Raw genomic sequence first — 13319 nt, 5'->3', positions numbered from 1 at the left:
TATTTACAATTCGTTCGTACTCGATAGCGAAGGAACTTCGTGAGAAAATCTGCTTAGTGTGAAATATGATATGCACATTTCTCAATATGCAGTGGAGGAATGAGAACTAAACGAGAATGAGAAATATCAAACAAAATATCCAGTTAATAATATACTTGTAACAAAGAATGTATTGAATCATTCAACCGTGATAAAAGTTTAAAAATTTCATATTGTACTCGGAGGAATACGCACGCTATATTGAAAAAAAATAAGATTTTTAACGTCGGTACTTTAAAGTTCTTGTATTTATTTTATCTTATAGTTTCCTTTCTCGTAAGATTCTTCTCGTCAACAATGTTCAAACAACACGCTCTAAGATGTTGGTACTTATAAATTTTCCTATTAAATCGGAGAGAGAAGTTTCAAAGAATATACGACGTGCATATTAACCGAATATTGCAAATTCAAGCATCGCTGAGTTTCTCAAACGACAAGTATTTATAGTTCATTCGTGTTTGCTTCGTAGAAATAAAAAGCGACATCATCATATAAATTCCTTGTTGTCTTTCGAAAATTGATGTGCAATTACAAACATATAAAAACATCAAATTTTTAAACAATCTTTGTAACGAATTTTCTTTAAAATTTTGATTATTACTAATACTGTGATTTTTAGATTAACTTTAAATTTCTTTTAAGCACTTAAAATCGTTCTTTTCAATCAATCAACCGATTTAAATAAATGGAATGCTGCCATAGTTTTGATTTACTTTCTCCCTATCAATTCAATCAATCAATTTATAATATATTATCTTGAATTAAATTACGACTACTTACGACTTTGTATAATTTTACAAAACTTTTTAATTCTGGACAAGATTTATACAGACCTCGTGCTATAATTAAGACTAGGTCTTCGTGGTGAACTAATGTTCATTTAAAAGATTATAATTTTTAAATTAATATAATTGATAATTTCGGAAAAACAATTTATTCTATATCTGAATTGATACCTCCAGCCACTACCTTATCCACTATCATGGATCACAATGGCTTTTATATGACAGTCTGTCTATCTATTGTGCAAGCATTGTGCTGCTTGACGTGAACACTGATAGATATTGTGTATGGATAACAGCGTAGGAGGAGAGTATGTTACATTATTTCTAGAACATTTATGAATACTTGTTTTGTATTAACGCTATTATTTGAAGAAAAGCTCTATTGTTTTGTCTCAGACTTAATAACAAACAATACGTGTTAAAACCTGTCACCTGAAAGTCTAAAGGCGAGGTTAATGGCTGAAACATTATATTATTGTCTCTCCCATATTGTTTTAAAACATTATTCCAGATACCTCTTATTGCTTAATGGTACTTAGAAATAATAAAAAAGTTATAAATATCTTACAGTAAGAAAATATAAAGCGTATAACGTTTCGACTGTGTTATTGATTTGATGGAAGTTACGTCAAATTTTATATTCATAGGAAAAAGGAATGCTGTAATCAAGACAAAAAAAATATGAAAAGGGGCCCATATATATATATGATATGCCATATATGATTTTAAATAAAAATAACAATTGTTTTACAATGTGTGCTTAAAATCAAATATCCGTCGTACTGTACGAGTATATCTCTAAAACTGTTGGTCTAAATAAGAACTATTGCCAAATGAGTTTTATATATAAACAGACGTTTTAGATTAATAGACTTTGACACCGTTTGACCAATCACCATAAAATTGGCACATACATATGTAGATTTTTTTATGGTTAGGGTTTTTATACTATCCATTTTTTTTAATTGACTCTATCAGACACTGCAACACATCAACTTCTATGCTTCGTCGATCGATTGCTATGAAAATACTTAAACAATCATGAAGGAATCAAATTTCCATTGTGTTATGCTCCAAAAAAATATTGTTTGCGATGAAAACCCACACATACAAACTATCGTTAAGCCGAACATTAAGTACTGGAAATTATTTGAAATGAACCTCAAAACATCAAGCTTTGAAATATGATCCAGATCACTTTCGGAACATTCAGCTGCTGAAAAAATACTAATCAGTCATGCTGAAACGCATAAAGAAGCGAGGTGCACCTAAATTAAGTTCGATTATGATAAATAGCATGATTATAGAACACATGACAATGCCTTCCTTAATCGGTCCCATGACTATTTGTTTGTTTTTCGTTATGCTAAATGTTAGTATTTTTTTTTAAATTGTTTAATTTATTTGAAAGGAATTGTCAAAAATATTGTTTAAATACTTTTTAATTGTAAAAAAAATGTATACAAATATGTATTTGAGTAAGAAAAAAGTTTATTTGACGGCACACGGCATAACAATATTTATAAAAGTATATAATATTACACTGAAAAGTATTGTATAGACAGTTAAATGTGCTACAATACTTGTATGGTACATTTTATAGATCTTCAAATGTTACAAATAACGATATCTTAATTTAGCTTTAATATCGCCATTCTATAACTGCTATACAACGTTCACTGGGAAAGCGCCGAATGCCGATGCCGATGGCGAATTTTCTCAGCAGAACTGTACAAATCATAAGCAATATCTTGAAAATTAAGCTACATTTATTTATTTCTAATCATATCTAAGCGAAGTATTTACATTATTTTTATCAAATTCAATTTATTTTTTGAAATTTTAGTTTAAAAACGAATAAATTTTTCTTTTTACCAATCATAGCTTATTTCACTATTCTCAATGCAGATTAGTGAATGGACACATGTGGCAGATTTTGATCCTCGCATTGTTTTCCTCTAACGTCGGATACGAAATGAATTGTAGACCCAAAACATGAAACCTATGTGATGCTTGGCTGGGTTAGAACTGGCAATTTTCTTTAAGATTCACGTGACCCACTAGGCTATCTTGTTTCATTAATTAATTACATCAAAATTAAGCAATATCAAACATTCCTCTGCATATACATTTTAACAGTAAACTTTACATTTTTTTATTACGTCGAAAAAATGTGAAATTGTAAATATTTTAAGTCAGCTTTTACTATGTTGTACTATGTTGTATGTGACTGTCTGGTTGGTCTAGGGGCTTGATGCAAGGCCGCAGACCCGAAGGTCCTGGGTTCAATTTCCAGGTCGGGTCCATAAAAAGGTATTTTTATCCATAAAAAGGTTTTTCTATCAGAAAATTCTCAGTAGCAGCCCGGAGTCTGGAAGTTGAAAGTGTGTACACGCCCGTGCCTCGGAAAGCAAAAAACCCTCTTTTTTATTAAAGTTCAATGGCAAAATATATAAAATAAAACTTTTATTTAATTATTTCCAAAAAAAAAAACAAACAAGGGAGTTATTATTGTATCGACATCAAGGTTTGAGCTGTGTCTATTGTATTTAATTAATTGTGATAATAGCCATCGCGTTATGTTTGATTGTCAAAATTTGTCTCCACTAACAAGCTAACAAACAAAAATTAGTTAAAATGTAATAGCTCTCAAATGTCCCATTGCGAGGCAAACGTAGGGGACGTAAGAGGAGACTTTTTGTTCTCTTTAGATAAGAAACATCATATAATCAGCTCATAAATCTAATACTTCCGTTATTATTCGAAGTGGAAAGCACCGCGTAGCAATCAGCAACAAAGCTAAGGTCACATTAATGCAAGAAAAACGATTACTACAAGACTCTACGCTTTTAGCTTACCTTAATACCTACCTTTAGTTTCTAGCTTCATAAATTTTAATGTTTTTATTGATGGTTCGATTAATTGTTATAAAAAGTTGAATTAACGAAGGCTCCGTAATAATTGCATCATTTATTGATGTTTTTTTTATTTGCTGGAAAGGCAAATGACTACACCACCTGATGGTAAGTGGTAGTAGGGTCCAAACGCGACGACAGCCAGTACAGTTGGGAAGAATGTTCTGCACTAGCTGCCCCCGCCTTGCCGGCCCGCAGGGAATGTGTGTATACAGGGAAAACATTCTATAATAATTTAAGTATGAAAATATAGGTCTCTGCATCAGAACTAAAACTTATAAATTTTAGTGAATTGTACACAATTACGATTATTTAAATGGAACAAATTATTATAATCATCTGATAATTTTATTTTCAAATACCGTCACCAATACTACAAATTTAAAGTTAATATTTTATGTTATAATCGTATAATAAGTATGCACTGGAATCATTAGAAAATAGATGATAAAAATATTTTATTCAATATAGATAGGGATGGTAATGTGTGCTCAAAGGATAGCAATTGCTAACCACCACCCATAGATATTGGCAATGTGATTTAATCATTCGCCGTAAATGCAGTCCCTTGTGTTTGTAATTACACTGGCTCACTCAAGCTTCAAACTGAAATACATCAATACAAATTATTCCTATTTTGCGCATGAATAATTAGAGATGTACCCCCTGGGATTTCCTCAGACGGACTTGCACAAAGCCACAACACAGAGTAACGTTTGCAAATTTCATTTGATGAATTTTAAATAGTGAAAAATTCGCTATCTTGGTGACGGTGACGTTAATAGAGTTAAACACATTTATATCACAAATTATATGATAGTATTTATTAAACAACAGAAAAACAATCACGTTAAAGGAAAGGAAAATATTTAAGATTAAAAAAAATGCCGTAACTGAAAGTATGAATAAAAGACCGGATAAAGATTAAATTATGGAATTCTCTAAAACTGAATTTTCTCATAAATGTCTACCCCGTGTCACAGTTCTTCTTACCTGTGCTTAAGTCTTATATTATATATAATAATAAAATTAAATAAATATTAAAAGATATTTAATATTTAAGCGATAAATAAAAAGACTAAGGATGACCGGTCATGATATGGGAGGAAAATTCTGCATGCGAAGCGTTTACCTTCGAAATGAGCAGGCGACTACCGCTTAAGCATTCAGAACATGACATTGCCTATTAAAAGTTAAAACATATTTAACATTCTACAGTTAAAGTTTAAGCCTTTTAAAAATATATGGTCATAATTTTACTACCTTAATAAGTAATACGTTGCAACACCATATTGGACCAGTCTAGCATATAAGGCTTCTATTCTTGAGGTCTTGGGTTCAAACAACGGGTAAAACTAATAAAAGTAACTTATTAGTAGGTTGAGCCCTTCTGGGTAGTTATTAGTTACTTAATTAGTAATGTTACGTTCTAATTTGAAGGGGCTAGTGAGCAGTTCATCTACAGGCACAAGGCACATAATATAATGGCGAATTGGCGATGGCAAAGATGGTTGATATTTCCTCAGCGTCAATGTCTGTGGGAATTGGTGACCATTTTCCATTAGGTGGCCCATTTGCCACCAACTCACCAATATAAACAATGTATACTATAATCACTAGCCTCAGACAGTTCGTGACACCGTTGGGCCTTTATCATCAATCTATCGGGTTATGAGATTGAGAGAATAGAGAACACAGATGGTGTTTCAAAAATACGTATTCATTATAATAAGAGTTGGCTAGCCTCTTTTGAGAATGGCCACCGTGGCCAATACCAGTCAGACAAACACCATAACACGTCGATACGGATGCCAGAAACTTAGACAACAAGCCAATGATTGTTTAGTTGTGGGCAAACAAAATAAGCCAGATATAAATAAAAAAAAAGGATGAAATCTCTCCTATAAATAAATGAAGAATGAAGAATATTCTCAATGCTCAAATACCAATATATAATAATTTTAATGATGAACGTTTAATGTTGAATGTCATCTGCTAATGAGCTACAATAAAGTGTGTAGCAAACACCTACTCCATGAAAAAATCTATATTTTGGTGCAATTTTGGTGGTGATTGACAAACGGTGTCGAAGACTATTAACCTCTAACAAGTATGTCAACATGTATTAAAATCATCCGGCGTAATGCCTCTTTAAATTGTGGTTGTAAAATCCGACATGACTAGCGTTGAAGTATTCTTCGAATTTATATTCGATGATTACACGACGAATATACTAATTCTCGTCGTGATCCGTGGGGCGATACAGAAATTGATATACTGTAGCGCCATATATTCGTTAGCTATTATGGAAAATTAAATAAAAGTCGAAATACTTTAATTTCAAACAGATATCTCGATATCCATTTATCCGTGTAAATCATATTTTACCGCGTCTTGGGGGTAAAACCGACTCGCATACCGTGACGACAAACGGCATGACGCCCTCTTACGCCGTAATGTCCTATCTCGCCGATACTCTCTACTCACTTACTCTCTTGTATTTGCGTCGTATATATACTAAATATTTCATACATCAATACAAGAGTAAACTAAATCTAAAATAAAAACAAACTCTAAATTATAAATTTATAGACAAAACACGCCATCCAAAAGATTGACCTGTCCCTGGCACTATTTTCTCTCTGAACCGCTAGATTGAGTTTTTGGGCTAAGTAAGCGCCGCCTCTTGGGTTACTAGAAGTATGAACCATTTTCTTTGAAACATATTTTTTAACTCTTTCCTAATGCTGGTAGGGCTTTGTGCAAGCTCGTCTGGGTAGATACCACCCACTCATCAGATATTCTACCGCAAAACATCAGTACTTGGCATTGTTGTGTTCCGGTTTGAAGGTTGAGTGAGCCAGTGTAATTACAGGCACATGGGATATAACATCGTAGTTCCCAAGATTGGTGGCACATTGACGATGTAAGTGATGGCTAACATTTCTTACAATGCTAATGTCTATGGACGTAGGTGACCACTTACCATGAGGCGGCCTATATGCTCGTCCGCAAAAAAAAAATTACGGTCATGGGCCTCATGAGTGGATCATCGAAAAACCCAGCCCCGCAAATTCATAGTCGTTGGATTAAAGTGAAATTTTGCGACGCTCGTGTTTATTTAAATTAAAATATTCTTATTTATTCGTTTCCGTTTATTATTTCGTTGCCATACATTTTTCCGTCCTGCAAAAGCCACTGTGTAAATGTATATATTTATTTTATATTTAAAACAACTAAATTTAAACACTTATGACGTGTTTCCACAAACATTCACGGCGAACCATCCAAAAATATACGGACTTCATTAAAAGGTATCGATGTTTGGGGAGGTTGTAATTGTACTAAACCAAATACATCCTGACACTGGAAAACACAGGAGAATGATAATGAAACCGCACATTGCAAAGTCATTAATGAATTGTTTACACGATTCAGATATAGTTTTAATGTCATATGATTTGCCATTTATACGTCAGTTAAAACTAAAATATTATAATAGAAATATCGGAACAAAAGTAATGAATTACAAAAAATAAAATAACTAATATCAACGATGTGCGCCCCCGTTCACCCCCCGTTAGTGCTACGCAGGGCAGGGCGAGCTATATAAACTACCGTCCACCTCCACCGTTCTCAGATGAGGTTCGCTCTCCGTGAAAGTTCGACGCGAGCTTTTGACCAACCGCTTTGAAACTTAACAATATTTCAGTGATATTTTTTTTTATCTGCGGGTTTCGGTTGAGCTATTCCGTGTCGAAAAGATATTTAAGATCCAGTCGAGCAGAGCAGTGCAGAGAAGTGCAGAGCAGTGCAAAACTGAGGACGGTAAGTATACTAATCATTGATTGCATTTTTCAGAAATTCGAGTTCGGAAAACTTTTCAAGAAAAAGTTTGTTCTGGCACAGCGATTGCGTACGGTTTTTTTTATAATTTTTGCCATCCCATCAGTCTAAATTATAACAAGGTTGTTTACTAGGAAAAGCGATAAACGAAATGTAACTAATAAATTCATAAACATCTATTGTTCTTATCTCTAAAGGAAAATAAATCTGATCCGACGGATATTCATTAGAATTACGCGATTTTTAAATAGTATAACATACCTAGTTTATGCATGTAAATACAATTGGTTTTTGCGGAAATAAGTGTTAAAAATTCAAGTTTTCAAATGTAACGCTCAAGCGTTAAATTAAAACTTTCACATTAATCGCGCAGCGTGTGAATGAGATAATTTTTCAATTGCAGTTTTTCTTGTGACTTTTAATTTCTATAAAACGGCTATTAAGTATCAAAAATGTACCCAAGTATACTTACATAATTGCCACAACTCCATCTCTCGCTCGCTGGAAAAGAATTGAACCCGTAATTAATGAAAATTACCTCAGCTGGGGGGTTTAGCCGTGGCCAATGAGTTTCCAATTTATTCGACCGTCGGACTTATTTTTATTCGCAAACATATATTGTTTAGAATGCTTAAATGTTTTGCTGATAGGAAATACGCGTTTTAAAAACCTACAAACATAAATTTAAACTAAAAAATATTTTATTTGTTCCGACGGACATCCATGAAAAATTTAACCTGTTATTTTTTTCTTCAATTGTCACTGAAGAACTTAAACTTAAGCTTTATAAGAAATAAATATTTTAAATTCAACGGTCATGTACCTTTTGTTAAGTAGAAGTCACGGATTATAAAGAAATGAGTCCTCGCGGCGAGTTTCGAGGGCTCGAATATTGAAATACGATTATTATTCGAATTATAAAACTTAGTCTTTCAATTGATTGGGATATTCGTTTCAATTTAGGTAAAAATATCCGCTAGGGCTATTCTACAAGAAGACGCCGATGGAACGGCTGTGGATCGCAATCAAATTAAAAAATAACTAGTCTAGCAAATATGCTTTAACCAAGTAGGTTTTACAGAACTTGTCTTTTGAATCGTTATTTTTCAAAGATTTTAAAAAATTAAAGTTACCACCGGTTCAGAAAGAAAGAAAAATTTGCTGAGTAAAACCTTCAACCGTCGTTCTTTATCAAAACCAATTAATTTATTAAAGGATAGGAGTACTGTATTTATTTATTTATTTTTAAATAAAATCGAAAAAAATCGCAATTTAAATGCAATTTCGTTGCGAATACGTTACAATAGATCCATTGATATAGTTATAGTATAGTATTGCAGTCCAGCGTCTGTACTGTTGCGGCCTAATGGTCAAGATGCGAAATGGCCTATTTTTTTTAATCAATATTAATTTTTTTAAATCTCAAGGCCGATAAAGCTTAAAATTAAAGCGTTTTTATGATAGATCTTACGGTTTCAATATTATCAACTGCTTTATGTTGGAAACGTACTAGTAACGAACGTTCTTTCAATTCACATGTGGGTTGATCAAAAAACTTAAGTATAGTACCTTTATGTCTCACAGTCCTGAGATGCAATAAGCCGTGCAAATATTACTTTATTGTAAGTTATTACCGTCGCCACCAGATATTGGCATCATAATAAGTCAACAATTTCTTACACCGCCCGAGTAGGTACCTAACACCACTCCTTTTAAAAAAAATAAGTCTTTATGATTCATAATTTTAATAGTTTTATATAAATGATATGTCTAAATTAACGTTAACAATGTTTTGCAAAAATCAAACCTTTAGGGGGTAATAATGGTACCTCCTTCAGTTTGGGAACTTATACGTATTAAAAGAAAAAAACTTTTTTAAAAACAAGCTTTTATTTAAATACGCTAAAAAGAATAAATTAAACTTTTCCTTTAAAACTTTCACTATCAACTTATAAGGTCTTTACACAATTTTTATGTTATAAAAGCTTGTCGCGAGATTTAAATCCTTAAACTTAGTTTGAAAATTTTAAAAATTAAAATCAATTAGATCAGGCTATTCAATTTATTTGTTTTTATATACACAGGTAAATCTGTCTCTTTATTGTATGACGTTTTTATGTTCATTGCTATTAACGCCTACCTTGCCAAATTACGCAAGTCAAAGTTAACCAATCGATGCTACAGATTCAAATAATTCGACCTCAATGAAATAATCGAGGACTCCCAAAAAACCATAGTACACCAAATTTTAGACGGATTGGAGCAACGGAGTTGAACTCGCATTCGTAATCTCAGCAAGTCCTTTCATTTGCTACTCATATTCGAAGAGCATTAAAAATAACTAGTCCGCTATTATGGGTGCTCTGCTATATTAGATTTAGAATGACGTCATACAGCTTACCACTCATTGTCATCCAAACTAAACGTTTATACAAAATTTCAGCTCAATCGGTTGAAGATATCTGCTTCAAAATTGAGTTGCAAGATTTCACCCGAACAAACATACATTGCAAATTAAATTAAAGCTTGTAAAATCATTTAAATTTCTTGCGTTTTTATTATTAAATTTGCAGTATTAAGAAATGGTAGGAATTTTGTCACTTTAAAGTACAGTTTTAAAAATAGTTGGCATATAGTTTTAAATATGTCAACTCCCAAGAGGGGGAAAGGTTCGTTAAGCTCTTATACATAAACATTTCGTCTTCGACTTTCATCTGTAAGAATTACAATTCTTCAAAATAGTGATATTTTTTATCTTTAATTTATCAAAAAATTTTTTTTTCATTAGACATACCCGTTCCAAATTAAAACCAAGTTCTTATACCAATTGTGCGGTATAACTTTTCCAATTTGATTTCTTCTTGAATAATTTTCTTAGAATAAGCGTTTATTTTCAACAGTAGTGGTAATAATACGCCTTGACGGATTAACATGTTCTCTGAAGCACATATCATTACATATTAACAAGGCCAACACACACCACTGGAGCACGCTCGTATAATCGAATAACTCATTTCCAATACAATAAGTATTACAAGCTTTACATTACTTAAATTATTAAGTTATTTTGAGACATGTAACAACGTACAATGAAAGTGTCCATTGAGAACGAAATCATAATCGTTGATATTATGGAAATATAATAATAATTAAACACTTAAAAAAACTACACGACAATCTTAAGATTGCAGTCTCAAATTCGGGCAAGAGACACTGAGTTTTCATGTGCATAAATAAGATTTAAATCGTGAAAATTTTGTTATTAATAAGCTCCATTATTCTCTTGGCTTTTTATTTTTGAAATATTCTTAATCGAGAGTGGCCGTTACGGGAAGGTCAGCTGATTTTAAACATCGAATTTATACGCTACCCTCCCACGAAGTGTATAGTATACGCGACACGATTACACAAGAAAGTAGAGAGTGGTAGCCAAGAGGGAGCTTGATGGCATAAGAAGGCGTCATGTCGTTTGCGGTCACGGCATAAGAGTCGGTCTTACCCGCATAGCGTGTCATTAGATGTTTCACATTAAAAAACTCTGTATTCTTAAATTTAGGACATTCATTATTTATTTAAATATTAGTTCAAATGCGTTGATGGTTTTTTTTAACATAAAATATAGTATCCGAGATACTTGTTATTTTTCTTAGCCCTTTCCATAAGGTGGTAGGTAATTTAAGATTAATAAAAGAACTAAAATAATATTAATAAACTTTATCAAACGTTTTTGGCGCAAGCATAGTATGTAATATAACTTCGGTGTTTTAAAATATGAGAATTATATCTACAACTACACAAGTATACGCACAAAGTTCAGGCGCAGAATCTCGCCTTTTCTTTTTAACGCTTCTGAGCGGGATCAGCCCATTTCTAAAACCGATCCGCTGACTCTTTCTTAAACATAACGAAAGTTAACACAGGCTCTCCTGCTGATTTTCTTTGAAGAAAAGCCCACACGAATGCTCGCAGTGAGACTTCTTGTCCGATTTCACGGACTAGAATCTGCTTCTTTGGAGTTACAGAAAGGCCAGGGCAGCATTTAGTAGGCCTTGTTCCAGTTTGTGTAATGGTGATATGAATACATCGTCCTCGATTCGTGTCCAGCTGTCTGAATCTGTTCGAATCAGAAAGTGACTAGTCGCTTTCAACATCTTTAGGCTTCAAATGTCAGCAGAATAGCCCAGACAATGTGCTCAGGAATTACATGATTTAATTTCGCCCGTCCCCTTTGACTATCGAACGGCCAGGCAAACGCAAAGCGTCATAGGTACACAGTGGAAACTCCCCGCCTACGGACGAAGCGCTTCGAATCCACATTTATCATTCGCACTGCAAAACTGTGAAATACTTTGCCTAATTCTATATTTCCTCATAGGTACAACGTTGGTGTCTTCAAATCCAGAGTAAACAGGTTTCTTCTAGGCAAGCGTGCTACATCCTAGACCGTGTCGATGCTTAACATCAGACAAGACAAAGTTCAAACGATGGCCTACTATGGATATAAAAAGACGCTGATAGCACGAACGATTCAAATGGTAGCGCGCTTACATAGGAAACTTTCCAGCTTTTTAATGACGATGATATCCTCCTAACCGATTTCGGCCACGGCGACCAATCTCAAGAGAATTCAATCGATTATATTATTATTTAAATTATTAGTAATTGTCGTGATATTCTTACCAAATAGTTTTAGATACATTTAAAGAAAAATTGCTAATATTTTATTTGATAGGCAAAACAAGTTTATAGTTAAAAGTAAAAACTTTGCATGTAAACTACATTAAACATTACATATTGTCAAGGGTTTGTGTCTACTCAAAAATAAAACAATAAAATTTTCTCGATATACATATAATAATACAATAAAGTTGCAATATATATATATTGCAACTTTATTGCAAAATTGGACAAAATATATATATATATATATATATATATATATATATATATATATATATATATATATATTGCAACGTTATTGCAAAATTGGACAATTAATTATATTTAAGAATTATCTGGACGCAGCGTCTAGGATTTTTTTGTATAACGCTTTTAGTTACTACATTTCCTTTTTGCGTAGAACAGGATCTGTCGCATATAAATCATACTCCAAACATATATAATTTAAATTAGTCGCTGCGGCCCTGTTTGATAAGAGCACTTTGGAAAAAAAAATTGTCCGCGGCTTATATTATTATCATATTATTGTTAAAATAAATATACCAAATATATCAGATATCTATGAAAAAAAATAAACAAAAAAAAAGAAAAATCATTAAAATAAGATCGCGCCGTAAAAGACGCGCTTGTGAAATCTTAAATTTTGCTAGCTTTAGGCGCACTTTTAGTAAAAAACAATAAAATAGAATCAAGGGGAAAGAACAGGTATTTAAAACGCGACATCTGGATTTACGATTCAACATGGAATATGGAATCAGATTCGAATTGTAATGCGGCTCTCTGCCTGGTCTAAGAGCTGTTTAATATTCATCTCGAAGATTCAGGTTTGCGCTCTCAATAAGAGTGCTTATATTTAGAAAATACTTGAAGGACCTTGATATTACTTAATAGATTAATTGGCGATAGAATCGGTAAAAGGAAATTGTTGTTCACCCTTATCGAATCACTAGTTCTTTAAGGGTGATCTAAGGTACAAATAAACAGTTCACCAAAAGAGAGATTTTTTCGTGGTATTTCATTATTTGTGCATCAGTATTAACTTCTTAGATCAATT

Source organism: Nymphalis io, chromosome Z (assembly GCF_905147045.1).
Source record: "Nymphalis io chromosome Z, ilAglIoxx1.1, whole genome shotgun sequence".
Taxonomy (NCBI): domain Eukaryota; kingdom Metazoa; phylum Arthropoda; class Insecta; order Lepidoptera; family Nymphalidae; genus Nymphalis; species Nymphalis io.
The sequence above is the reverse complement of the archived record's forward strand: the minus strand, read 5'-3'. Positions refer to the sequence as shown.